At 42.9% G+C, this 27,772-nt stretch overlaps 1 protein-coding gene across 9 annotated transcripts in view; it reads left to right on the forward strand.

Moving 5' to 3' along the window:
* The first annotated feature begins 684 nt into the window (after positions 1 to 684).
* CHL1 (cell adhesion molecule L1 like) overlaps positions 685 to 27,772 on the forward strand; it is a 108,683-nt gene continuing 81,595 nt past the window's right edge. For 6 of the 9 annotated variants that reach the window (XM_085235708.1, XM_010718741.4, XM_085235711.1 and 3 more), the window contains exon 1: positions 980 to 1,114. The gene's annotated coding sequence lies outside the window, so the exon portion shown is untranslated. The other 3 variants (XM_085235706.1, XM_085235705.1, XM_085235707.1) reach the window with 3 other exon arrangements.

Consider the following 27,772-nt stretch of genomic DNA (forward strand, 5'->3'; position numbering starts at 1 on the left):
TCCACAACCTCCTTGGGCAACCAGTTCCAGTGCATCACCACATGTTGGCAAATGTTTCATTGTTATATTGTTCATCACGTTAGACAAAGCTCAGAGAAAGGAAAAAAAAAATCAAAATCCAAAGGTCAGCAGTGAGGTAGAGATTGGTCTGAGAAGTCCAAGCCCCAACAGAACGGTTGTGCCGGACCTTTATCACCTGCACACAACAGCTTTGGGCAGATGCTGAGCACAGTGACTGCGGGGTTCTGATCTCAGCCTTCACTGAGCACTTACAAATTTTGCCTGTGCAACAAAGGGGTGATGGAAACGAAGCACACAGGCAGAAGGTCTGGCTTCTCCAGTGCACTCTGAGCTGGAAAAAAAAAAAAAAAAAAAAAGGGTAAAGAAGAAATGAGGAAATGAGAGGTTTGGATACCTAAAAGATGGGGTGTTGTTACAAGGGGGAGAACGGAAAGGATGAGGACCATCCCCAGCAAAGATTTCCTGATTCACATCCCTTCCTCTGAAAAGAAATGACACTTGTGCACTGCGAGAGAAGGGAAAGCAGCGGTGGGGGGCCACACTTTGCCCCTATAGGAGCCCCCCACCACATGCGCACCGCGGGGGGAGTTCACCGCAAACCCTCCACGTCTCACTCCTCTCGCCACGCATCCGCGAGTGCCCCCCGGAGGGGGTGCGGGGGGCGGCCCGGGGCTGCGCTCGCTCCCTCCCTCCGTCCGTCCGTCCGTCCGTCCCTCCCAGCCTCAGGTGCCGCCGGGGGAGCGCGGCGGGGCGGAGGCTTTGCTGGATCCGGCAGGTGGGGGCCGGGACTGTGGAAAGGGAAGGGACCGGGACCGGCACGGCCCCCCGAGGGAGGCGGGCGGAGGTTTGGGAAGGTGCAGGGGCTCGTTGCCATGGCTCCCTGCAAGCGCTGCCGGAGGAGATAGCGATGCCAGTCACGGAGGGACCCCTCTTCCTTCTCGTGGGTGTGTAGTGGTGCTGGGTTGGGCTTTTTTTTTTTTTTTTTTTTTTTTTTTTTTTTTTTTGGAGGGGTGGAGCGATTAATTTGGAGAGCCGGGACGGGGCTGCGGAGCTGCTGCTGCTGCAGGACCGGCTGCTGCCTCCTCTGCCCGAGGTAACGGCGGGGGCTGTGAGTGGGGGTCCGGCTCAGAGCTTCGGGGGTGCCCTGGGAGCGGGGTGCCTCTCTCTGCTTTTTCACTGCAACCTCTTTGAATTTCACGTTAATCTTTCTCCCTCTCCTTGTAACGTAGCCGCTCCCGAGCGCTCCGCCCTGGGAGGCAACGAGGAACCGCGCAGGGCTCGGCGGTGCGGAGGAGCCGGCAGGTGCCCGCGGCTCCTCAGGGCTGCCTTCCCCGCAGGTCTCTGCCGAGCGGCCGCTGCACCGGGAAAGTTTGCGGCGGGTGCGGGGCGCGGTGCGGAGCCCCGGGGGGAGAGAAGGACGGGGGTGGTGATGGTGGTGATGATGGTAATGCCGCTCCTCGCTCTGGTGCTGGGTTAGGGGGATTCAAGTTTGCGAGCCCGGATGCCGGTCATTTGTGACAAATAGTTGTTGCTTGGTTTATTGTTATTATGATATATTTTATTTTCCCCTGGTGATTTTGGAGAGTATCTGATTGTTATTATTATTATTTTTTTCCCAAATAATTGCAGATTCAGGTGTGTGTGGCTCTTTTTTATTTTCCCTTTTCTGGGGGAGTGGTGTGACTGCTGTAGAGCTGCACGATGCCCTGATCCTCGGTGTGCTGTACCGGCTGCAGTTACGTACAATGAGCCGTTTCTGGGAGCATCGGGGTCTCAGCTAGGTTCAGGTTTTCATCGTACTGAGAGATGTTGCCTTCTGCATGCCTTCCAGCAGTCGGGTGCAGCGAGGGGAAATAGCCATCACTCACACAACTAACGTTACTCTTCTTATTTTGGGGCTGAAAGGAGTTAGGCTGATGTGTTGAATAACATTCAGATGTTCAACTCAACAGATAGAAAGCAAGCATTTTTATTCTCAGTTCTGGATGGAAACAGTGTTGCTTGAAGCACATTTTTGAGAATTTCAGTGCGACTTGACAGGTAGTATTTTTGTGTCTGTCAAGGGTTTATTTGGTGTGTCTGAGTTAAACACATGTTGTGCAGCTCTCACAAATACTAATCCATACACAACAAACAGAAAATATTATGATGTGGTTAAAAATCTGTGAAAAGGAGATTGGTGGGGGGGGGGGAAGCCTGCACCTGACTATGAATGTGATTTATTCTTTCATTGCCATACGTGAATGGAAGCGGCATTGCCGTGTTGGAGCTGGGCATGTGGGCCTTCACCCACTGCTCTCATGGGCTCTTAGTGGTGTGGGGGATCTGTGTGACTGTTACTGTGTTAATACTTTGCTGTTGCTTCAAAGTAATGGGTTTTCTTTGTCTTTCAAAACAAACAAACCCTCTCCCAAGGTCTGTAAGAAAACAGAGGGTTCTTGCTAGCCATTTTCCATGGTCCTTAGGCCATGGCCCTGCTGGCAGCAGAGTTTGGCTTACAGAAGAGCACAAGACCAATCTGTGTTACACAGAAATGAGATGCAAATGATAACGTACCGGGGTTTGTAGGTTCCTTCAGGGGTGTGGAGTATGACATAGTATGCACTGAAGTGGCATTAAATGTCTTTAGTCAAACAGGGTGCAGCAATCCAGGAGTTGCAGAAGTTTTGCCCTAAGTTTTGAAAGCAATTCCTTCTTTAAAATGGGGCTATTTATTATTGTCTTTATCAAAAGAGGGATAAAATGAATTCTGAATGTGTGGCTGAAATAAAGAGGCTGTTCTTCTCTTATATACGTCTTTATACGTCTTCATTACATTTAACTCATTCTCAGTGTAAATGAATGTAATTACTATGGACGTTTAGTGTGTGTTGCTTCATTAATTAAACGCAGTGAATCAAAGCATAATACTCCATTTCTCTACTCCAAGAAGTACAGTAGATAAGCCTTCCTTTAAATGAAGGACCATATTATTCACAACATTTACGTTTACCGCGGGTGGCTTGGGTTGGAGCCATCTTGTTTGCCAATAAAAATGTACTTTATTGGTTGTTTGGAAGGAAAAAGGAAAGCAGGTGCATTGTGTGAAATGATGTGGTGGACAGTGGCAGCTGAGATGAGGGAGGATCCTCCAGTTTCCCCAGTGGGAGAGGCCAGGGACTACTTTAAACACTACTAATTAGTACAGTTTATCTTGCATGCTTTATTTTACAATGCTGCAGTTAGTTAATTATAGCCTTTCCCATTAGCAGTGTGCTAAGAATAATGAATTAACATATCACTCAGATCAAAAGAAGATCTACAAAGTTTATCTTCCAAGAAAGAAAGTGTCGTTGTGAGGCAGGAAGTCCCCGTGGCTTTCCCAAGGCACGCATTTGTTGGAATTCCTTCGCTGGCGCTGCGATGCCTGATGAATGACTTGAATTGATCCCAAACAAGTGACACTGGAACTGCTGGTTGCTTAGCAACTCCCCAAGATGCCACAATTTCTTTTGGTATATTTGTCCAGCAAAGTAGAAATTCTGTTTTGTTAAAGATTTTTTTTTTCTTTTTTTTTTTCCTGCCAGCACAAAGCTGACCTTATAATAGCCTCAGATTATGTATGACGAAAAATGATGCATCAGTGCCGAGCCTGGCCAGCAGCATGGGTATGAAAAAAAGAGCAGAAATCTTACTTGTAAACCATATTCTAGTGTTAATGTGCTCAGTGTTTTATAACAAGTTTCAATTGTCCTTTCTCAGTCAGGCTTCTATTCGGGGGGGAAAAAATCCGCTAGTGGGAGAAGCAAGTCTAACAAAGATGCTCCTCTACCAAATGCTTTTTGAACTGTTCCTGTCATGCTGTCTTGAGATGTGAGATCCTGCGAGGTCTTGTGGAGTCACACCGTGCTGCATTATGAGGAAATGAAATGCGACATGGCACATGGGGTCTGGTCGTTGTCTGCCTGGTGTTGGGGCAGCCTGGCATGTCCTGCAGCCCCTGTGTCTGGAGATGTCTGCCAGGTTGTCATTGCAGAAGAAATTGGTTGCTTATCTTATTTTGTATGAGGAAATAACAGATCTAGCGCTCAAAGGGCAAAAGGAAGATAGAATTATTGCTGTCGTATACACCCAAGATACCAATGCTGGCTCTACCTATCTTCTCTCAACCTTCTCACAGTTCGTAAATGCTGAATCCTGCTTTTATTTCAGTGTTTATTGGCACCTTTGTGTCGATTGCTACTGGAGTCTTAGCTATGGAGTGCATCTCGTGAGGGGAGCTTTTCAGCTGTCCCTTTGGTTGGCATTACAGGGTGACTGCACAAACCAGATTCCTTTTAGGTGAATCCAAGTCAGAGTATCAGTTTACTTTGTGCAGGCCTGCTACTGATGGGTTTTTCATTTGTGGCCTCCTGACTAGAGCTAGAGCAAAGCCTTTGCACTGTGTGCAGGTGGATTTGGGGTTCTCAGTGTGGTTCTTCTATATATGCCTGCTCTGTTGAGCTCTGCTGCTTGCTAATATAGACATGTCTTTTTCCATCAAAATGGTAACTAAGAAAAAGTATTCTAGGGCTAGGAGAATTGCGGGCTATCATGGCATTTATTTTCTCATTGGCATTCTGCAAGATTTCTTCGTCCCTCTTGGTGAGAAAAAAGAATCCAGGGATTTTTCTTCTTTCCTAGATGAAGACCTTGGGTCCTGCATGATTTACTGGCTTGCTGGGCTGGGAGGGGTTGTACAGCATTGCAGTTAGTAACTGCCGCCATGTGTGGAGCACAGTGAACCAAAACTCAACTCACCGTTTGCCCTCTGTGTTAGGCTAAGATTGCTACCACTCATAAGCTGTGTACTGGTAGGCTGGGTCCTGTGTTCATCTTGCTCCCACATGTCCCTCTGAATTCCTGGGGAATGAGTCAATCTGAATCCTTTAGAACAAGCTGGCTATTTATTACCTTCCGCAGCAAGAAATAAATGTTCCAGTAAGAAATAAACATCACAAAGGCTGGAGATCTGTGAATATGTAAGAGTGTTCCTACTTTGCAGGGAACAAATCTATGGCTGTGGTGAAGAGGGTGAGAAAAATAGTAGATTTCTTTGCTGAGTAAGCTGGCGTGTATTTCCGTGTTTCTCTTATTTTTGGTTGTGGAGTAGATGCCATACTCCATGGGTGTCCATACAATATAGAGGAATACATCCAACTCATCATCAAGAGCCAGTGGTTAACAGATTGTCATCTCCAGGAAGAGCGGTGAATGCCAAAAGGAAAGCACTTCTGTGTGCTTTATTGAGGAATTAGTATTAGTCCCAGTAACTAGAGGTTTATTAGCACGATTTTGGGCACGCTTTTAGCCAGAGAAGATAGTTTTATGTATCTGAAGATGTCCTGTATGAGTCTTCCTAATATTTCTTGTTGTTACTTGTGGTGTTAGATTTGTCCAGATTTATGTACATCGTCCTGTTGTGTGTCAAAATCAATGCCCCAAACTCAAGTTGTTTCTTTTCTTGTTTTTTTTTTTTTTTTCCCCTTCTCTGAATTAATGTCCTTGTATCTGTCTTATACATTGATTTCTATAAATACATTTGCATATCCAAATGTTGATCAGTGTGCTCTATAAACAGATAAGGGCAGGCAGAGATATTTGGGATGCTTGGTGCCTCTGTTTTATACTGCTGTCAGATCCCAGCACCCTTTATGGAATGCACTGTGCTATTTTCTGAGTTGCATTCCTCTTAGCAGATGTTTCCTTCTTCCTTCATTACACCTGGATGTATGAAACTCCACAAAGTGCAGATGGAAAACAGTTTATCATAAAAATTAGTATTTGTAATATTGTTACAGCTGAACTACTGCTAGTTGCTGGGAGTGTGAGCTCCAGCACCTGCTCGGTTTAAGGAGGACAAGATTTATGTTACACTCTCCATAAAGCTTTTTAAGTATTCATATTTTCTTTTGACCATTGCTAGCCCTCTCGTTTTTCCACTTATGGAGAAAATTGCCAATTTTTCTTTTCAAGCAGATTTTTCCTTTTGCTGAATCAGCAATCAGATGGGATGAAAGTGCAGGTGTGGTGGGGATGGACTTGGGTTAGAGATGATGAGGACACTGGGGAGAACAGGACTTGGTGGGAACAGGCCTGTCTGCCTCGGAACAGCCCCATGCTGCATTCCCAACAGGCAGCCTACACACAGCAGATTTAGCTCTGATGAGAAAACAAAGCTCCAAGTAGTGCGTCCATCCTGTCCTCTGAGCTTATGGTAATGAAGGAAGTGGGGAATCGTAGAATAACTTGAGTTGGAAGGGTCCCACAAGGATCACCGAGTCCAACTCTCAGCTCCACACAGCACCACAGAAAGTGGTCTGAAAGTGTGGTCCAAACACTTTCTGAACTCTGGCCAGCTTGGTGCTGTGAGGAAGCTGTGCACTGCAATGAGGCTTATAGATGAGATGAACCTGATTGAAGGGCACCTGTAATGGTGGGAGCTGCACTACTGAATAGAAGTTTTAACTATTATCAAATAGTATGACACAAGATTGCGCCTTCAAAGAAGCATGTCTAAAGATTTGAGTGTGTCCTCTCGCCCTTCAGTGTAGCCTGGTCAGTAAGATGGCTTCACTGCCTTTAAAAATCTCTTTCTGATTGTCTCTGTTTAATGGGATCCCCCAGAGGTGATGTGGAAGGCTGGTGGTCACCTTTCAGGCCGGCATCCCGGATGAAATCAATTCTTTAGGTAGAAGCCTTCTGAGAGGAAGGAGGAAAATTGGACAAATCCATCTTTCAGTCTGCATCTTCTTTGCCAGCTTTCTGCATGTGCCATGGCCAAGTTGTGTCAGCCTGTGTTTGGCTGGTGGCTGTGGGTGCTGTGCAGGAGAGGAGAGGGCTGCCTTCAAGGGGAGCATCCCTGCAGCTTCGTGGGTTATATGAAAGATGCATCAGTCTTCTGCCCTGTGTATTAAAACCAACGGAAGACTACAACAGCATTTGGTAAATAATGGCTGGTGCCTTTGCGCAAGCCCCAGTGTTTGAAATAAAATTAGTCTTGATGAAAAATTGCTCTACTTATAGGAAAAATAAAATTACTTTTCCAGGGCAGAATTATTTTTTCCTTGGAAAATAGCTTAACAGTGCTTTCAACTAACAGTAGTGATTAACTCATTGGCTTTTATTTATATGCAGGTGGTTTTTTTTGTGTGTGTGTTTGTTTTTTAATTTACTGAAATTAGAGAATCAATAATAAAGGATCATCTGTAGATTTTGAAATATCTGCAAAGTCATTCTCACACCCATCATAGTCTGCCTTTACTAACTGAGCTATTGGTATTTGTACCTATGGAAGACTTTATTTTTCATAAGAAATAATAACCTCACTACGCTGGCGTGACTTTAGGGATTAATATTGCACACAGAAACCAGTGGTGAAGTCACGGCGCCGCTGAAATAGATGGTCAAACTCGCTCTGACCTCTGCAGAGTCAGGTTTTTGTCCCAAGAGTGATGAAAATCTAATTTACAACCTAACCAGTTGGAGAAATAGGCGTAATGGCTCAGATCCGTGACTGATACAAACGGCGGTGGTTGGGCTGGCTGATTGAGTTATGCTGGCTCCCACCATCTGGGCTTCTGTAGGACAGGGTCAGGCTGTGTGCGTGGGCAAACAAGCATGTGACAAACTTCTCTGCAGCATCTCCTATCGAGCGGCATGTTCTCGTCTCTTATTTTGACTGGAAACAAAACAGCATGAGACAGCAGTGAATATTCCTGTTTCCCAAGTCATGCAAACTACAGATGTTGTGCTGTAAGCTACAGAGCAGTTGTGATTGAAGGCTATCCCAGGCATACAAAGCAGAGGAATACCTACTGTGTTCCATGTACAGGGCTGCCATTGAAATACACGCTCAGAATTGACTACCTGCGTGACAAATGCACCACTCCATTACTGGTGGAATGAGGCTGGACGAGGCTGTCACCTAAATCTGGGATTTTCACTCTCTCTGATTCTTGTGTTGGGTTGCAGCATCCCTGATGGTGCTTTTTAGCTAATTCCTGCCCAAAGAGTGCCGACCTGCTGGGAAGCACGCTGAGGGAATTGCTGAGAACTGAGTTCCACAGAGCCCAGTGGTGTAATGAAGGTAAAGTGCAGTAGCTGTGGTGGCACCAAAAGGAACACAGCCCGCCTGGTTGTGCAGCCCTTGAGGAACAGAAGTTTCTCCAACTGACTTCCACGTGTACAGGATCCTACCTCCCTAATTACCCACACATCATCATTGTGAGCCCTTCCTGCTGACAGGCAGCTCTGTACAGTGAAATCTCACCTAATTCCACAGCAGAGCAAGATGAAAATATCCTTGGTGCATAAGAAATATGTTTCAGTATTTGTAAAAACCAAACAAACAAAAACAAAACAACAACAAAAACAGGCAACAAACAAATCTTATCGTGTGTATCACAAAATGGGGAAAAAAAATCTGGGATAATCTTAGTATTCAGCAGACAAGCAGTATTCTCTGTACAAACCTCTTCCGCTATCATCCTCCAAAATGTATGCTAAGCTTGTCTGTGCACAAAGCTCCTTGTAATGGGTCATGGTTTGACCAAATTTTTTATCCTTACATAGTGCTGCTATAGAAAGGAGCAGTGTATTTTGCAGTGTTATTTATATAATGCACTTGCTGAAAAGAGTAACGAATGCAAAGCTTTGAAGCTCAGGCAATGGCAATCCATTTAACCATTTATAGTTTTATGTTTCTTATAATCCCTGAATCCAAATGTCCCTAGAGAGGGAATTGGCCCTTAAAAAATTTTAGACCTTTAAATGAAATGAATTTAAATTCACTCATTTGCATTTTTTCTTTTTTTTTTTTTTACCCCTCTGCCTGAATGAGATATTACCTCAGTAATTGAACTGTAACTTTGCTACAGGTAAATAATGTACGACAGCTTATATTCCAAATGCTTCACTGCTTTAGGGTTGCCCAGTGCTAATCCAGCAATTTGCAGCACACCTTGGAGACGGGACGTGTCCACTCCACTTAGAATCACTGACTGCTGGGCTGAGCTTCATTTAATGCATGGTACTCAGTGTCTTCTGGAGCGGGGACTTGCAGGGATGCTGCAGCGTGATGAAATGGGCATCCCTGGGAAAATTAGGGAGATTGACTGAGGTGAGCGGATGGAAGTGATGCTAAGAGAGGTGTGATGGATTAAAGGAATGGCATGTCCATCAGAAGGTCTGTCTTCATGGCCTTTCCTTTCTTGGAAAAGGTAGTGGTGCGTCATACAAGGATGCTGAAATATTTTTGGTTCCGTTAGTAAAGTGAGAAGGGTTATGGACAGCTTTTGCTGGGGTTCCATAGGGCCCCAACACTTCCAAGTGAGCAGACAGTAATGCTGGTTATCTAAGAACTGCACGTGTGAGCTGGGGAGACCTCCTGCTCTGGTGTTGGCTTCTTGTGCATCGTAGTGTGCTGTGGGCACACCAGAGCAGCATGGGTGCGAAGAGAGAAAGCAACATGAGGAAGGAGATGGTTGTCTGGAGAGTTTGGCATCAATCCCCCAAAAAACAGAGGTAAAGTTGATTGGGGGCTGAATGAATATGGTATTTTAGGATAGAATTAACATCAGACTGGAGCTTTCAGCAAAGGGAGCCCATTCCTGGTGAGGTTATGTGATTGCTGGTTACAGGTAACGAAGCAGCTTTGTGGCAGAGTTCTCTAGGTGTTAGATTTGGTATCTACTGACATTTCAGTTTAAAAGAAAAAAAAGTTAGCATGTAGTACAATCAGCACTCTGCTTGATGAATAAAGATTTATCCAACGAGTTTGAAATGACATCTGTCCATGAGGATTCTTTTTTTGAAATGTGTGCTTCTACTGCAGCTTCACTAGAATGAGAACTGGTCCTGAGTCTGTTTGACGTCTCTATCAGTAGCCTGGACATGGAAATTTAATGACGACTGCCAAAATTGTGGGTAAAGCAATTCTGGGAGTGTGAAAATAATGAGTTATATGAAACAGACTGAGTTGGCAAGGTGTTCCTCCTCCCATCCTCCTAGGAGTATGAGCCTTAATGAACATGCTGTGGGGTATATATGTCAGAGGAGTCATCCTGAAAGGATGGGGAAGGGACATAGCAGGCAAGGCAGGGCGGATTGCTTCCCAATGGGATGCTGAGGCTGAAGGATGTTTTGACATAGGATCAGCACTTGTAGGTGTGGTTGTCATCTGAGAGCATGAAAAACTGTGGCCAGTTCTGGTGATAGCAGTTTAAAAAAGGTTGCAAAACTGATAAGTCAAGAAAATAGCCACAGAATTGATTTGAAAAGTGGAGAAAATTCCCCTTAGTGTGAGGTTTGGAGAACTTAATCTGCTTAGCTCATCAAAAAGAGGATTGAGAAGGGACTTGATTATAGGGACAAGTATTTTCGTGGGGAAGCATACCCAGCTTTTTAATCAAGAAGAGGAAAGAATAATAAGAACCAATAGCTGGAAGCTGGAGCCAGGCAATGTCAAACTGGACATTAAATGCATTTTTTTTTAATCTGTGATTAAGTACTGGAATGCATAATGGTGTGTTCAGATCGAGGCTGGATATCTTGTGTGATAGGGTCAGTCAAATGCACATTACTGGATAGAATTTGCAGGCAATGGGGAAAAGTACAGAAGGGTTCAAGTGTCTTAAATTCCGTGAGCTTTGAGAAGTCAGTCGTAGGAAGAAGATTAAAAAAAAAAAGAGGAAAAAAAAAAAGAAGAACGTGTATGGAAAGCATAAAAAGGAGAAGCAGAATCTAATGAAGGAATTTTGTTTGGAGAGAGAGAAAGTGCTTTTTTTTTTCTGAATTTGAGAGCATATGTCTCAGCAAAGTGAGTTTTGGCACTGAAGCACCTTGAGTGTTGGCAGCACTGGAGTCATCTGTTACATAGTCAAAACAGCAAATTTGGATTCTCTGCTTTGTTAATGATGATGGAGAAGCCTCCCATTTGCCATTTGGGTGTTTGGCACCGCGGGCTCTCTGTACTGCTGCTCCACAAGCAGGCAGAGCAATCAGCTTCACTTAGAAGTGATGGGGCTGAGGGCTATTTCCCCCTCGAGAGCCATGGCACGTTCACCAGGAGTGAAGGGCATGTCATGGATTGTCTGGGCTCCTCCTTATCAGCAGCAGGCTGTCACTGTGGTCTCGGTTGTCCTTCACTTTATTGACTCAAATGTGACACAAAAATTTTAAAAGGGCTGTGCTTTTGTGCCATTAAAACAAACTTAGGAAATCCAGCAAGGAAGCCTACTGGTCTCTGCTATTTTGGATGCATAGTATCTTTGCATGTATTTGTCCTCATGAAATAGTTTCATGATATCAGCATTTGCATCGTCTTTTTTTCCAGGGAAACATACTTTGTTTCAAGTGCTCACAATGCCTGATAACCAGGTAGTCATTAATTCAAATGCCATGCTGTGATTCTTCTATGAGAAAGTGGAATAGTCAACTGAAGATCATGGTCCAGGCATATTTGCTGCTCAAATCTGGATTTTGTCTCTAGATCTACAGTTGTAATGGAAGTGGAGCATGTGCTGTAAGAGCTGTGCATCCCTTTCAATTGTGGGAGCTCTTTAGCGAGGACAGAAAATGGCTTTTTCCTGCAAAGCTGAGAAATGCTGTTTTATGTCCAGTTGAATTTCTACTTGTTTTGCAGTGAGAAATGATTTGCTTAAGATAGTTTATTTGTATGTTGGTTTTGCTTTGCTTTTTATAAGTTCATTGCAAAGTTATTACCTTTGTTGAGCTTTGTTCCTATATTGCTTTTGGATTTGTGAAGAATTTATTCCGAGATCTTTTCAATGAAAATTAGCAACATGTTTCCTTCTCACTCTTTAACAGAAACATAAACTCTTTGTGACCAATTAAGGCTCTGAATTACCTGCAGCTCTGCATAGGTCAACAGTTTCTGCCTCCTGTGGCCATCAGCATTTCCCATAGCCAGCAATATTGAACAGTGGTTTTCTTACTTCTGGGCCAGAACGTGGGCATTTTCTGGACTTTGCTAAAACCTGGTTTATTATGGTAATATCCTCCTTGAAACGAGCAGGATGATTAAAATGTAAGGCACTGTTTTCTTTGGAGAAAAATATCATGCAGGAATGTTCTCGCTACCTGTAATAATCGACTAACTGGGCAGTAATTATTCCAAAATACCGTTGGAAATCTATTGACCTTGACAACCGTTTTCTTTCTCAAATGGACATCTGAATAATTGTCTTTGCCTAAGGATTCCCTAGAAGCTGCTCTCAAATCAGAGCAGCACTTCAGTGTTTAACTCGTGACTTTGTGACATCCATTAGGAACAGAGAGGTAGGAATTACCCTATTCAATCCGATTAAAGATCCAATTAACTTAGAAACCTATCTTGGTGAGTAACTAATACTAGATGACTCAACATCTTGAAGAAAATAGGGGAGGAAAAAACCCACAGAAACCAACCAACCGAAAAAAGAGCTTTCCTACCCCCCTCATGTAAACTCTCATTATAACAATTAAGGAACAGCACAACCCTGAAAAAACTGTTTTCCTCTTACCAAGCACTTAGTGTTTGGCTTCCATCCCAAAACATGAGATCAATAGCCCTTAAATTCTCATCCTGCCTTGTGAAAGTATTATTAACACTTTTAACGTGTAATCACTTTCCTAACCACGATGCCCTCTCCATCAGTAATATTTTGTCAGAGAGTTCACAGTCAATTACTTATTATGATTTTCTTTCCCACTTTAAATTTGCTGTCTCTTAATTCCAATGTGATAATTAAAGTGACTGTTCGACCTTGTTTCGCTTGTTGTCGTGTATACCTGTATATGCCTGTCATATTCATTCCTTGAAATACTTCCTCTGTATGTGAAATACTGCCAATTCCTTTCATTCCTTCTTTAAGAACCCTTTAATATTTTATTTTTGACCCGTTTGGTCTTTTCTATAATGTCTTGGTTGTCCTCTGAATGCAGTTATAGTTAGTGTCAAAGGTAAGAATATATTAGCAGTCCTTCCTGATGTATTCTGTGCACAACTTCCTATCTCAGTTGCACATTCACCACCTTGGCCTGGTGAGGCAATGCTTTATATTGAAGGTTTTTCTCTTTTTCTCTTTATTTATTTTTTTAATAAAATAATCCAATAGAAATGCAATTCTTTTTCAGGCTCCCATAGGCCGGGGGCTATTTGGTGAATTAAACTTCAGTGAAATAAACTGAAACAAATCTATTATTGTTTTGGGAAAGTCATGTTCAGGTCACAGGCCATTTCTAAATACAGGAGCAGTAATTGTCTCCCTGCCTTGATGATTCTTGCCTCCTGCAAGGTCCCTCACAGTTTCCTTGGAAGTGCCCGTTCATTCAGATTGTGCCCTCTGAGTGGATGAAGTGTAGAGGTGATACAGCATATACAGGCACAATAGAGATATATGGACCCAGAGATTTAAATTGGTTGCCACTTAGGTGTGGTTTTGCATGGAATTCTTTAACAGGCATGGCAGTTCTTGGAAAAATAAATGAGTTTGGGAGGCAGTAGGTCTTCAACATATGTGTTTTTACAAACTGTTTTGTGTGATAGGCAATAACTTTAGCCTTGGGCTTTTGAACATGATATTATTCATCTTCCTGGAAAGTAGTTGGAGTGCTGGCAGCATCTGATGAGCAAGGAAAACAAACAAAAACGAAGCAGTTCAATATGGAGGGTACCAGGCTATAGTTTCATTCTAGAGATGTGAATTATGAAATTTGAAATTACCCATCTACAGTGTGTTTGCATGAACTTAAGTATGAATATACGGCTACTAGTTCGTATCGTTGTCATGTGCTGGCATATGGGGAATGCCAGAAAGCTCATCTACTAATGATTTCTGGTTCTAATATTTCACGTCCGTGTCTCTCTGCAGTTATGGAGAAGTGATTCAGTTTTCCTCTGTTTTGGGGCATCACTTTTATTTGGGGGTTCCTCCCTGCAGATTACATTTTCGGTGTATTTGGCTGCAGGAACTTGTTGTGGCAGATGTTATGACTCGGAGCAGATGAGAAGATTCAGACTGCTATCTTTTTTTTTGCCTTTTTTTTTTTTTTTGCCTTTTTTCATAAGTGACTTGCCCCCAGGCATGTTTTGACAGGGGAGATATCATTTCAAATTAGAATGTGAACGTGGAGGCTTTCCAAAGCTACAAATTGCAGAGATTTCTCAGCATGGCTCAAAGAGAAGAGAAAAAAAGTATAGCGCTTGCTGATGGCTTTCTGTGGCGGGGGGTATCGCTGTGTGTAGCTCTGATGGTTAACACCGTACTTAATGGTTTTGTTACAGAGTTGGACACAAGAGGCAGTGTCCACGAGGGAGCTGCCTTCATTTCCTTCTTTTAACAACTATTTTCTCTGACACATTTGCTGCTTTGACCACTTTTGTTTTTTGTTTTTTTTTCTTAATTCGTGTTGCAGATAAAGTGGAAATGGAAGGAATACAGAAATATTTGTTTTGATCGAGAAATGTAGGGAAAAAGAGGGTAAAAATAACGTGAAACAGAAGAGCAACGTGAACATTATGTGAGACAACAAACTCATGAAAAAAGTATGGAATGAGTATGGGCTAGAATGGGCAAAGGATTTGCAGCATATCAGTGCATCCCTGCAGAAGCCCATGGAAGCTATAGAGGAAAGTTGCTGTTTCAAGAAAGCAAATCTGGGGATTGTTCCAATGTTTATTGTATAGGGAGAGAGGGAAGGAGGCAGAGTGTTTGTGAAGAAAAAACAGAAGTGTGTTAGGTGGGTCAAGGTACATGCACTGGTACTTGGTGAAAATAAAACACTGCCTCTTAAGCATCAGTAAGGCCAGCTTAACAGAGGTGTTTTCATCAACCCAAAGACACACAAGGTATCTGCTCTGCTTTTCTTTGTATATACCCTCTGAGATCTTTGACCATGAGCTGGTTCCCTGGCTTCTCACTATCTTGTGAGATGTACAGTTTGTGCCAAAGCCTGTCTGTTCCTCCCCCTTCTAATAAGAAGTGAAAAACAAAGATTGGAAGATGACAGTGGAAGAGCTGAAGAGAATCTGTCATTGATTAACCAAGGAAAGCAACAGTCACTGTTGTGCATTACAAATCATATTGTCAGCACGTAGGCGAGCATCTCGCTGCCTTCAGCTAGGGCTGGGATTGGGATCAGTGATTAAAAATCTCATTTCCCATACTAGTCTTAAATGGTCAGGTGAATCTGCACCATCAGTGAGCTAGCGATACTTTTAAGATGACAAATAATTTGGTCTGAAAGCAGGCAGTCCAGAGGATGCTCGCTGCTGAAGACTGCCGGAGGACTTTGCAGCAAGATGATTGCTTTTCTTCTTTAGAAAGGGGAGAGGTGCAGTGAAGAGAGGAATTCTTTGTAACTGTGTTTTTTGCCCTATTTCGGAAAAAATAATAGAGGGAGCATCTACGGTTCTGAATAGCATCCTGTGAGCTATTGATGTTCTGTGATGTGTCTGTCTTTTGAAGAGATCTTAATACTCCTTAACACTCCAGGTCTTTCTGGCAGTTTAAAGTTTTTCCTGAGAACTTTCTTTTTTTGTTTTGTTTTAATTGAAAGAAACCCTCATTCCTTGCCTAAGTCTCCAGATTTAGGAATCACAGTGAAGGTTTGGGGGCAGATGTGCATTGCTTGAAGCTGGCACCCTTTGAGCAGGTATTTGCTCTCTGAGTATATTATCTGTCTTCTCTGAGTTTCTTTCATTCTTCCCACTTTTATTTTTCAGCTTTTCTTCCAGCTTTTGACTTGTGTTTCTTCTCTGCTTTCTCTCTCCAGTTTTTCTCATCCAGTGACTACCTTCTTTGTTTTTAATTTTGTCTCTTCTTAATGTTGGCGTTTCCTCTTTTCTTAACATAACCTATGACTACCAAAAATAATGACCAGGTGCCAACCATGAGAGATGCTGGGTAGCACGGAGTGAGCTTTGCTTGTCCAACTGTTCCCTGCTCCCTCCCCACCATAGCTGGGCATCTTCCCAACATGGGAGCACCAGCAGCTCTACTCATTGGGTTGCAATGTGTGTAAGGCTGTGGCTTAAGGGGCTTTCCAGTGCTAGAGCTCAGGGCAGGTGTTGCTGGGTGTGGAGCATTCCCACAGCTTCTGGGACAATCCTGAATGCTATTTTGGCATTAACACCACGTCAGTAAAGGATCAAGGGCCACCTTTATGAGTGGGATCAGTTAAATCATGCTTCTCTGGATGGCCTCCTGGAAATTGGTGGCAGACCTGAGCTGATTTATATGCAGTCAAAGTGTGTTCCTGTGTCTTTGCTGCCTTAGCCCCCAAGGTCTATAGATCACTGCAGCCCCTTTAGGGATATGCAGACATTTCCTTCCTTTTTATTGCCGTGTTTGCGAGGTTTATCCTTCTTTGCTGAGATACAGCATAGGAAAGAACGAACTCTGATAGGTTTAACCTGTAATAAGTCTGATGTCCTCGGGGAAAACTGAGATTAAAGAGCCAAAATTCTCTGGGAGATTGTCACTTGGCTAATGATGATAGTTGCCTATGGCAGTTAGGGATGATATGGCTGATACTTAGCAGGGGTTGTGAACCAATTAGTCTGCTCAACAAAATACTTGGTCCACTGGGTGCAAATGTTAAGAATATTTATAGGGCTGGCGATGGAGTCAGCTAATCAAAACTGGAGAAAGCTACTTAAGAGACTGTCCTAGGCTCTCCAGAAGCCTCGAGATTACAAAGCTGACGGATAAACAAATGTTTGCCAATGTAAATATTAGGCCTGAAAGATTGTATTTGAGCTCTTTTTCAGTTTCCTAGTTTTGTGAAATCAATTAGGGATGTCTGAAACATGCACAAGTCAGCTGCCCTTTGAGGAGCTGACTGCAGCTGTGGCTTTCCATAGGTGAGCTCCTCTAGGTTGGTTCCTCCATCCAGACCCAGTGCTTGTGGTTTGTCTCAGCCAGGGGCCTTAATGGCAGATGGTGTCACCCAAGCTGGCCCAGGTTAGATGGCAGCACCACAATAACACAGCAGATATAGCATATTGGTTCACATTCATTTATTGCTGGATCTGTATTGCCACTAACTCTTTAACCTATTAACTTGAAGTACGAAACTATTGCAAATCAATATTGGTATCGTAATTCTGTTACACTACCAATGTCCACTCCAAGCTCTACAAAATACATTTACTTATATAAAAACTGAAATGTTAATAAAAGTTAGTTTGCAAACTGGTGTAATCATGACCTGATTATTTTTTCAAAAATGCATTTTTTCACCCTCCTGTACCAAAGCTGTCTTTGTGGTGCTGCCATTCTGGCTGCAAGTGGTTCTGAGTGTGGTGGATTTTTATATGCAGATGTTATTTCTGATGAATCTAAAATACTGAAAATGGTTTCCTGTTGTTTTTTTTGTTGTTGTTGTTGTTTTTTAAAATCCTAAGAAGCACAATGATTATTGGTACTGATAATTGTGTTAATAGCTTTCTTGTTCAAATGCATTCTGAGGTGCAACATACTGGCAGCTGAATGGGATAAAAACGGTCTTTCTAGGAGGAAGATCCAACTCCATGGAGACTCTCCAGGGATCTCATTAAAGCACCCTTTCTTAATATAGCATACTGCAACACCAGCTATCAGGATCCCTGCAGTGTGGTTTCCTGATAGGTTAGTTTACACAGAATTAATTGTCTAATTTTGCAAGCAACCTGTGCAGTGTGCATTAGATTTTTATTTCTTTATTTGTAATCTCGAATCTTACTCTCCTGGATTCTGCTTCTGATTCAAAAGTAGTTTTTTACATTCTGTCTTTGCTTGTAGCATTTTATCATAGCACATATTGCATAGCAAGTATTGTGTATTTCTCGGTGTGTCCTTCCAAATACAAGAAATACTGTTAATTTAACCTTTTTTAAAAATTATTTTTTGGGGGGAGGTGGGCACAAAGCATTGTTCTTGAATACCAGAACTAAAATTGCTATCAGAAAAGCAAACTCACATGTTTTTTTTTTGAGGTGCTTACAGTTTTAGCTCTGGAAACTCAACCAGAGTGAGGGCAGTGGATTTCCTCAGGTGAGTGCTCTGTGGCACAGGAGAGCAGAAGGAACAGGAGCCTGCCTGGAACAAACGACTGGCAAGCTGCACCCACTTGATGCAGAAGCATCCAGAAATGTGTATTAGTGAAGTCTGGCTGAGAATTTGGCTTGAGCAGGATTTAAATTGTATCCAAGCCTTCCTTTTTAAAGTCAGGTTCTTGAAATATGATTTGCATGCAAATGGTAGGCTTCCATCCCATTGCCAACATCATTTAGCTGCATGAGAAAGATGGAGCAATGCAGAATATTCTCCAGCTTGGTTTGGACAGGATGGCTGCTAAAACCACTGCTGGTCTCAGCCATCTGCTAAATGCTGCCTTCCAGCTCGGCTTGTCCTTGCTGCTGCCCTCAGGAGATGGCTGTCCTTCCTGTACCTGCTCAGGCTGATGCAGGTGGGAAGGAGATAGATGATAGGCTTCTGTTGTTCCCTCCTCCTGGACCTGGCTGTGTTCCTGCAGCCTGCTGATACACTTACCTTGAGGATGGGCTTTGCTCTGTGCAGGCTATCACAAAATGCAAACAGCTGTGCTGAATCTGTTGCCCATCTACAGGATACGGTATGGTTCCAGCCTACCAAATGAATGTCTCCATCACAGCATCAGAGCACAGCTGCTCTCAGCACATTGCATGCACTCAGCTTGACCTGACAAGAGGCTGTTCTCTGTCTGTAGGTGCCGGAAATCCGAATGTTGCACTCCCTTGAGATGGGGATTTGATGGTGTGCAGGGCTTGAGTGCTGTGTCCCATCCTGGCACTGCTGGTAATATGGAGGTTGTTCTGGTGTCAGTTCTTATCTCAGAGTGTTGACATCATATTACTAAGCAGCGCTTAAACAGCTCTCTCCATTAAAGGATGAATTCCTGACACAATTGAAGTCAATGGGGCTTTTGTCACTGACTTCAATAGGTCTCAGCTTCCACCTCATGACTCCTTGGGAAGAATAATAAATGGCTGCTGAAAATGCAACTGCCACTGACATTCAGTGGGAAAGTATAATTAGCAGTCAGTCATGGAACTGCCATCCCAGTAGTCTGATGAATAATAGAACTGAGTGCAAGTGAGATGTCGCCTTCCAAGTGGGTAAAATGATTTTTAGCAGATTAGCATGAGTGTAGGCAGCCAAGAAATATGGCATGAGAACCAAGTGTGAGATGAGTTCTAGACAGTAGGCATCAACTTTTCAGTCTGTCTGGTTTCCGACATGTACCGCACAGTTTTATGTAAACACTGCAGCAGGAAGATGTTGGGTATCAAGAAGACAAAATCTTGTTACAAGACCTTCTTGTTGTTATTGAGTTGGAATTAGTGTTTTTAAAAGAGCTTGGGAGAGATTTCAATAAACGTCTCTTCTCCATTTTTGCATCTTGTCAAAAATCCCTTTGGAGGAGGCTGGAAGATGGCTTGGGCTCTGTGGTGAGGATGGAGATACAAGGGTGAAGGTTTTGTGGACTTCTGAGGAAACACTTGCTTGGAAACCCTTATTTCCAGCAGTTTATCAGCTGATACAGCGGACAAAAATAGGTGCTGAATTCATAGATCTCCCCTTGAGCACAGCGAACAATTAAAGCAAGAAGAAAGCAAACCCAAAGTAGTTTTAATCACTGGTTTCAATCTGCAGTTGGTCTTAGCACTGCATGCAGCTTTGTGAGAGCATAAAGATAGCACTGTAACACCATGGCTTTTAACTCTGCTGTTTATGCATTGTGATTGGCAAAGCTATTGACTTCGTATTCTTTCATGTTCTTTATGTTCCTTTCTGTTTTGATGTTATCATGCAGTCATCTTAGCTACGTATTAAACAAGAGACTACTTCAATATAGAATGATCAAAGGGGTGAGGGAACACAGGGTCATAAAGAATATATGGAGAGCTCTGGGAGGGTGATAAGTTGAATTTAAAGGCTTTTTCAAGCTGCTTAATTCCTGCTTCGATTTCTGATGCCATCAATAAGTAACAGTCCTATTCCTTAAATCTTTTACCAAGGGTTGACTGGTAGAATCTTGGTTTTACATGGGCTTTAGAGAGTCAAAGGCCACCCTGAAGGTCAAGCCTTAGGAGATTTCCTCTAAGGGCTCATTGATTCTACTGGATTTGGACTTGAAAAAAGACTGCTCCTTCCTCGATCTGTGGCTTGGATACAAGTGGCTCAGTGTGTGCCAGCACAGAAGGCAGGAGTAAGAGTGTAAATGCAGGAAAAAAATAGAGGAAGATGCTGTGGGGCAGACAGACAGTGATTTCAGTCTCTCGCTTGTACAGTTCAGACTAGAGACATTATTAGCTACTGGCCCATGAAAAAAAGAAAGTATTATTTTATTGCTTTCAGAAATGGTCTGTATTAACAGTGAAATTGGGCAGAATAAAGATTTATGGTCACATCCTCAGCTTGAGTAAACAGGCAGAGGAGCTCTGCTTGTAATGGGGATGGAACGATTCAATGCAGCTGAGAATTCAGGCTATAAATACTGGGGCTCTGGTTTTTTTATACATTTGTAAATGACTGCATGGTTATTGTGAGTAGATGCATATGCAAGTAACTAACATTATTTTGCACAAAAGTTGATTGAGCATATTTTGCCTCTCTAACCTCATTACAGTATTGGCTTTGTAAGTTGCTCAGTGCTGTAGTGATTAGCAAAACGGAAAGCCTACCCCATAAGCAAACTCTGTATTTGCACTATTACCTATTCCTGTGATATTTCAATCTGGTTCATTAGAAAAATTAGCATTTTTATGGACTAATTAAGGAAAAATGTTGCTTGAACTTTTTCTGATGTGCAGTGATTTTTCACAGCTTACTGAAACCAAGTAGAAGTACATCATGAATTCTCCCAGGGAAGAAAAAAAAGGAAAGAAAAGAAAAGATTACTCAAATTAACTCAAAAGATAGAGAAGATTTAAGTTTTTTTTTTTAAAAAAAAAAGGAATTAAGGTCAGATCAAATTAGTGTAATGTTGGCAATGCATAAAGATTTCAGAATTCAAAGCTCCAGATCTTTCAGCTATTTTCCTTCTTCAGACATCAATATATTTTAAAAGCTGTCAGTCACTTGCCATATTTTTTGTGACAGTAGCAAAATGAACAGTAATGAGCATGAATAATAATGAGTGCATTGTTCAGTATCTATAAATACCAATTGATTTTTTTTTTTTATTGCAAGTTAATATGTATCAGTCCAAATACACTTCAATTTTTCTCTTCGTTTTAAAATCAAACTCAGGTTTTACAAAACCGTGGCTGTTCAATCAAACATGCCTTACTTTTTATCATGTTCTGCTAATGAACCGCTTGCTTTTGAAGTTTAATTCAAAATATGCATGTGCATCCCGTGCTCCTGCTCACATTCTGCATTTGCCAGGAGGGTTAAAATGGGTATTTGTAACTAAACGTCTGAGATTGTCTTTTTGCAAGGGAAGACGTCTTTTCTTCTTAGAGGAGGAATACCATTATTTTAATCAATGCAGGCATCTCCTGTTTTGATCGTTATGTTTTGATAATGATCTTGATTTGCAGAGGCACAGCAGTGAAATCCCCATTTCGGGCTTCTGTGAAGAAAGCCAAACCTCCATCTCGCGCAGAGGGTACAGGTTCAATTAGGCATTTGGGTGTCATGGGAGGCTGATGGAGCTTTAATTGGCTCTGGCTGACTGGCTCTTAGGCCATGATATTCTTTACCAGCAGTAGGATGCTTCTCAAATATATATGGAATTTTTTATTGCATTTGAAAGCATTGCATGGACTCAGAATAATTATTTCCAAGTGCTGCTTTACAAGTTAATGTCCCATAATATATACAAGTGAAAGAGAAGCCATTAAAATAGTAAAATCATTAATGTTGGAAGGGACCTTTGGAGGTCATCTGCCCTAACCTTGTGCAGAAGGTATGGACCAACTTTAAGTTAGGTCACATTGTTCAGAGCTTTGTCCAGCTGAAAACGCTGATTAGCTGCCTCTTTTTTTTTTTTTTTTTTGGTGCTAAACAAGCACAGCTCTCAGCCTCATGCATCACATGCTGCAGCTCCTCCTCATCCAGGCCCTCTCTGATGATTTTTTTTGCATATTCAGAGACTTATGGATGCCTACCTTTAAGTGCTCCTGAACAAAATACTCCTCTACAGTAGATAGCACTTTATTGTCCTGGACAAAGAAATTATTAAACTAGACGTGGATGGTTTAAGAGCAGGATTTCCCAGTGAAAAATGCTGTAAACAGTCACTGAATGTCTTATCCTTTCTGCACCCTTTGTCAGTAGGTCTCTTGCTCTCTTCAGAAAGAACTGATGTTTTCTGTGGTCTTTATTTTGCTGCAGGTATACCTATGAGTGAACCTGTCCTGTGCATCCCATTCCTTGCCAGTTCCAACTCTGCCTGGGCTTTGGCTTTCCTAATTCCACCCCTGCAGGTCTGGGCAAGATTTCTGTAGTCCTCCTGGGCAGGCTATCCCCATTTCCACCTTCTGTTCACTTTCTTTTTGTGTTTGAGCTCAGTCAGAGATTCACGTTCAGCCAAGTCAGCCTTCTGCCACGTCTGCTCCACTTCCTGTGCATCAGAGTGAATCGTTCTTGGGCTTTGAGGAGGTTTTTCATGAAGATCAAGGAGCTTCCTAGAGGCCTTTTGCTCCCCAGGGCAGCTGGCCATGGCATTACACCTGCTTGTTCCCTGAGCAAGCCAAATTCTGCTCCTCTGAAGTCCAGCATCAACATTTTCATTGATTTATTTGAAATCTAGGTTGCTCGTGCATCTCCAGTTGCCTTTTTAGCAGATATTAGTGTGTCTGAAGGCCACTATGATGACTGGGGTGTTTGATTGTAAAGGCTGAACAAGGCTTTATCCACCTCCATCTCCAGTTCTTGGTCAGGTTGGCAGCAGACACCCCCCGCAGCAGCATCCTCATCAGCTGTTTCTGACCCACAAACATCAGCTCTCCACTGCCTGTTACACAGCAGAGCTCCATGCATTGACATCAGTTTCCTCTATTCTAAGGAAAACTTTGTTTTCCAAGCACATGAGCTGTTACAGTTTTTAATCCTCTAAAGTGCTGTATAGGAACTAGTAAGTCATGGCCTGAAGCAGTGATTCAGCAGCTGGTGAGGGGTAGCCAGCACTGGGAGAACAGGTGGAAGCCATTCACCTGTGTGGCCCTATGGGGAGGGCCCTGGCTCTGCCCTTTTCTAACCTCATTTAAGGACTGGTTGCTGCAAGGGAAGGATCTATACTTGGAGATTGTCTCCTTTGGATTGGTTAGTGAGCCCTGATCCTTGGAAGGGAGTAAGCAATTCTTTCTTTATTACCAGATTGTGACTTCTGTCTTTTGTGGCTGATCCTAAGCTGGTTTAAAGCATCTATATCAGCTGTTGTCTTTCTCTACAAGTGCTTTTCCCAGTAGAAGCGTTTGTTTGTTCTTCCTGGTAGACAAAATCCTCTTGAAAGTGTACTGGGCTCCAAGCATTTGTTGTAGCATGATATCTTAAACATGTGCTTAATAACTTCTCAGGATATAGAGGATCACTGGTGTGCTGTCTTTGTACACATTTGTGGATAGAAGGAGTTAATGCTTTCAGTCTCGAGGGCCAATGTAAAGAGCTAATTGGACTGACTGATGTAGTTTGCAGTTGCACTTTTCTCTTTGCACTTTCAGCAGTTCAAAAGTAGCAATACTGGAGTGGCTCATCTTGACCTCAGTTGTCTTCTGCGTTAATAAAATGCCCTGTGCTGTTACTTATCAGTTAGGCTATTAGCCTGGGACTTGGACGTGTTATTTCTGGCTCCGCAATTATCCTCCTGCTGCAATTTCCTTGTCTGAATCAGGGATAACAAAGCCGTCCTTCTTTGCAGAGTGCTTGCAGATTTGCTGAGAAGAAGTGCTACATAAGGATTCAAGCTTGTTGCATGAACAAGTATCACTCTGTTTCCATGGCCTGACCATCTTATGGGCAAGCAGAGAGCTGATGACCAAATCAAGGTCAGACACGAACAAATCAGTAATAGCGACAACTTCCGTCCTTTGATTTCATCTTCTTCTGGTTGGAAGTCAGTAATTTTAGAAGTCTGAGGGGAAAAAAATAATTGGTAAATCGTTCGCTAGCTTGATTTGGGGATCTTTCCAGTCTGCTTCTTTCATAGCTTTCTTTGTTTTAAATGCTAGCTAAGGTACTCAGTGTGTATGATTGCTTGCAGTTAGCCTCACGGGTTAAACCTTTCTGATCCTTTCTCACTTTGTGTGTCATGGCAGTTGTCCTATGGTTGACTTTTGTGTTGTGAAGTGGTAAAAGGCATCCTCAGTTAAATCTGTTTATGGTCTGCTTACAACTTTTAATTAGGGAAATCATTTGTCAGTGATATAGCTTTGCTGAAGCATTTTTATTTACACAGATCAATCCCAGCTGAAGTTTTGCTTCAGCGTTTCTGAGGATGACTGACTGCTGTTTTGGCACATGAGAACATCTGAAATCTGCTTTTTTAATCTGGAGAGCACAGAACTCAGTTTTCTGGCTGTGTTGTTTCCTGGAGCCCTAATGTTGCTATAGGAATGCATGGGTTGTATAAAAAAATGATATTTTTGAAATACTTCTGAGGCTGCATTTCCAGGTCAGGAGAAATCCTTTTTCCAGCTCGGGTGCCATTTAGTTTTGCATATGCCATGTTAAAGAGCCCGGGGAGAGGTTGCAGCACAGAGATGTGTTGTGCATTAGGTTATTAAAATCAAGTTTAAGTGTTCTCTATGCCTTGGGGATTTTAATTGCAAAATCGTTCTAACTAATGGGCAGACACTAAGTGTGCCAAATTTTACCCCAAGGTATGCACAGGCTGCTGTGATGGCACCAGTTGTGCTCCCTGACTTTTATTGACTACCAGGATTTACTGATCAAGGAGGGAAATATTGACAGAGGTGATTCCCTGGCAGGCACAATTTTCCTCAAGGGGGCAATAACGCTGGTGTCCACTGTAAATCTGAAATCAATACATACGTGTGTCATGGTGCTGGGTAGAACCACTGAATGCCTTCCTACTGAGGTCCTGGGGCCATGCTCTACACGAGAGCCTTTGCACAGACCTTGACACTTCCTTTAAGGAAAATGTCTGCCATGTGCCTAGCTAGCAACAAGCCAGTAAAACGATGTGTGTGTATGCATCAGCCCCTGTATGTGTGTCAGAGCCAGGTTGATTTTTCTTCTGGTGCCTGTCTTAACAGCTTCCAACGCCATACGTCGCTATGCTAAGATCCGTGAGTGATGTACCGGTAATGAGCTGCAGTGTTTTGTATGCCTGAATAATCGTGGGTCAGAATCCGGCCCAATAAGCTTGATTTATGAAAACTTACTCATGCTTGCCTTCTTTTATTGGTACGGTAAATCACATAAATTGTTTGACTAACACAGTGTGATGGTTTTAGACAGCTGTGATCGGTACTTCAAGGTTCTCTCCCATATTATGGCAACCCTTCCAGTAACAAATAAATAGATATCTGAGAAATTTGCCATATTGTGTTTGCAGTGATAGGGAGCACCGTGTTCTAAAGGAGAGACTGACCCCAAGCTCGTTCTTTCTATTCACATTTTTTTTCTGAGTGGGCAAATTGAAAACTAAATTGGACATCTAAGTTTTCTTTCTGCAAAATTAGTTCTGTGCTACTGCTGCTGAAAGTGAAATTATTTAAGGAGTAAGAAAACTGACTGTTGTACAGGTTTTTCTCAATAGCTTTGTTGGATTGTATTCATATTGTGCATGAGTAGGACTGTATCTGAAAATGTTTGCTGCTTTAATGATTAAGAGCTCCATCCTTCCTTCTTGCCTTTTTTTTTTTTTTTCCCTCCTTGGGGAAAAAAATTAATTAAATGTGTGTACCTGGCATTAGTTTGATGCTGTCACTGCAGAATCCCCTTAGCACATCTGCCCTTCCTGTGTGGCATCCAGCCCTCCACTCTAAGGACAGCAATCTTTTCCAGTGGCTACATTTGGTCACTTAATACTCTGCTGTTTTCCAAGCAGGTAAATGCATCTTTGCGTTGCCTGGGGAGAAAAGAAATCCTCCACCAAGCAGCTTTTGCTATTAATATGCTGAAGTGAAGCGTATTCCTCCTTGCCACTTGCATTGATGGGCTGAGACAGGGATCCGCAGCAGGGCTGTGCTCCAGGAAAGCAGCTAAAGCAGCACTGGGGCTGTGTCCTGCCCTGTGCTCCCCCTCACTGGGAGAAGTGGGCGGCTGAGCAGGAAGGTCACATTGCAGCAGACATCCCATGTCCTGGCCCTGGGTACAGGAGCCCAAGGAGCAGTCGGTGCCATCTGTGGTGTGAAGCCTTCACTGCTCCTGGTTTCAATCTGTCAGCTCCCTCCAGCCTTCTGGGCATCGAGAGACCAAAGTGGCTGTGCTTGTGGAACGATAACAGTAATTGCCACTGGGAAGCAGGAGGCAGGAGCAGCACTGAGAATGCAGGTGGGCATGCAGGCACTTTGTGCATGCACACGGAGGAAACAATATCCTAATTTTCTATTTCGTCTTTAAAAATCACAACAGATTTACAAGGCCGGGGCACCTAGTCACTGTGATTCAGGCCATGACGTCTTCAGGACAGTTGCCATAAATCCCACTTTATAAGGCTGTATTTTTCCTTTGTACACAAGGCATGTAAAGCCACACAGCAAGTTACATTCTCAGCACAGACTGTGAGACATTTGTTTTCATTAAGACATGCTTTGTTTCAGCAGTGCTTTCTTTTCCACTGTAATGCTAAATGTGCTCTTGTTAAGACTTTTGCAGCTGCAAATTTGCTGCCCAGGTGCCCGTGTCTGTTGTGTATGTGACTCATGGGAAGATGATGGAGCTTTTCTGAGGGGCAATGGACACTTCATGCCAAGGAAGGCTCTTTCCTTCATGTTACAGGAGATATTTGGGCAAAATGATGGTTTCCCTTCACCCACTGATGCACTTTGAAAGAATTTGGGATCACCTGCTGCACTGTCACAGCGTGGGATGTAGGCTGTGATGTGGGGGAGGATTGTGAAGGTGTAGGGTCAGCTTTGTCCCTTTGGTTGGATGCTTTCTGATGCAGGCAGTCCATGTGCTAAAGCTGCTGGAGGTGCAACTGAGCACTGAAAGCCTGGTTCCTACTCTGCCTTTCCAATGCTAATGTTATTTTGTGCTTTTGGGGAGAGCTGAATTCTCACTGTTGATTTATACTATAACTGAAACAAGAACAGCCAAAAGTTACTGGCTCTTATAAACTCAGTGAAAAGCACCCAGTGATACAGGTTAGGTTCCCAAGACTGCATTTTATTTTTTCATTTGTTTTGCCAAGCTTTCCAATGCTTTCCACTGGAACCATTTTGTGGATAAATCCTTCCACTCAGCCTGTGAGCTCTATTTACACATCCTCTGTTCATGCAGCCCACTGATAACTTCAGTCCCACAGACTTTCTCTCCAGGAAATTCTATTAAGATTTTCTCTTAGCAAAACCAAGTAGCCCTTCAGAAATCCTTTATCGGATCTGCTCTTTCCTGTTATGGTTTCTTCTGCTTTTTTTTTTCCCTGTGGATAGCTGTAATTTAAAGCTTGCTCAATCGATAAGTCCAAGATGCACAGTGTGAGTGGGAGCAGCAGACAAACAGCTGCTGACAACAGGAGATGGCCGATTAAAAAAAAACTTGGGTGGAATTCATTTGAGCTACTACTCTGC

The sequence above is a fragment of the Meleagris gallopavo genome, chromosome 14 (assembly GCF_905368555.1).
Source record: "Meleagris gallopavo chromosome 14, MGAL_WU_HG_1.1, whole genome shotgun sequence".
Taxonomy (NCBI): Eukaryota; Metazoa; Chordata; class Aves; order Galliformes; family Phasianidae; genus Meleagris; species Meleagris gallopavo.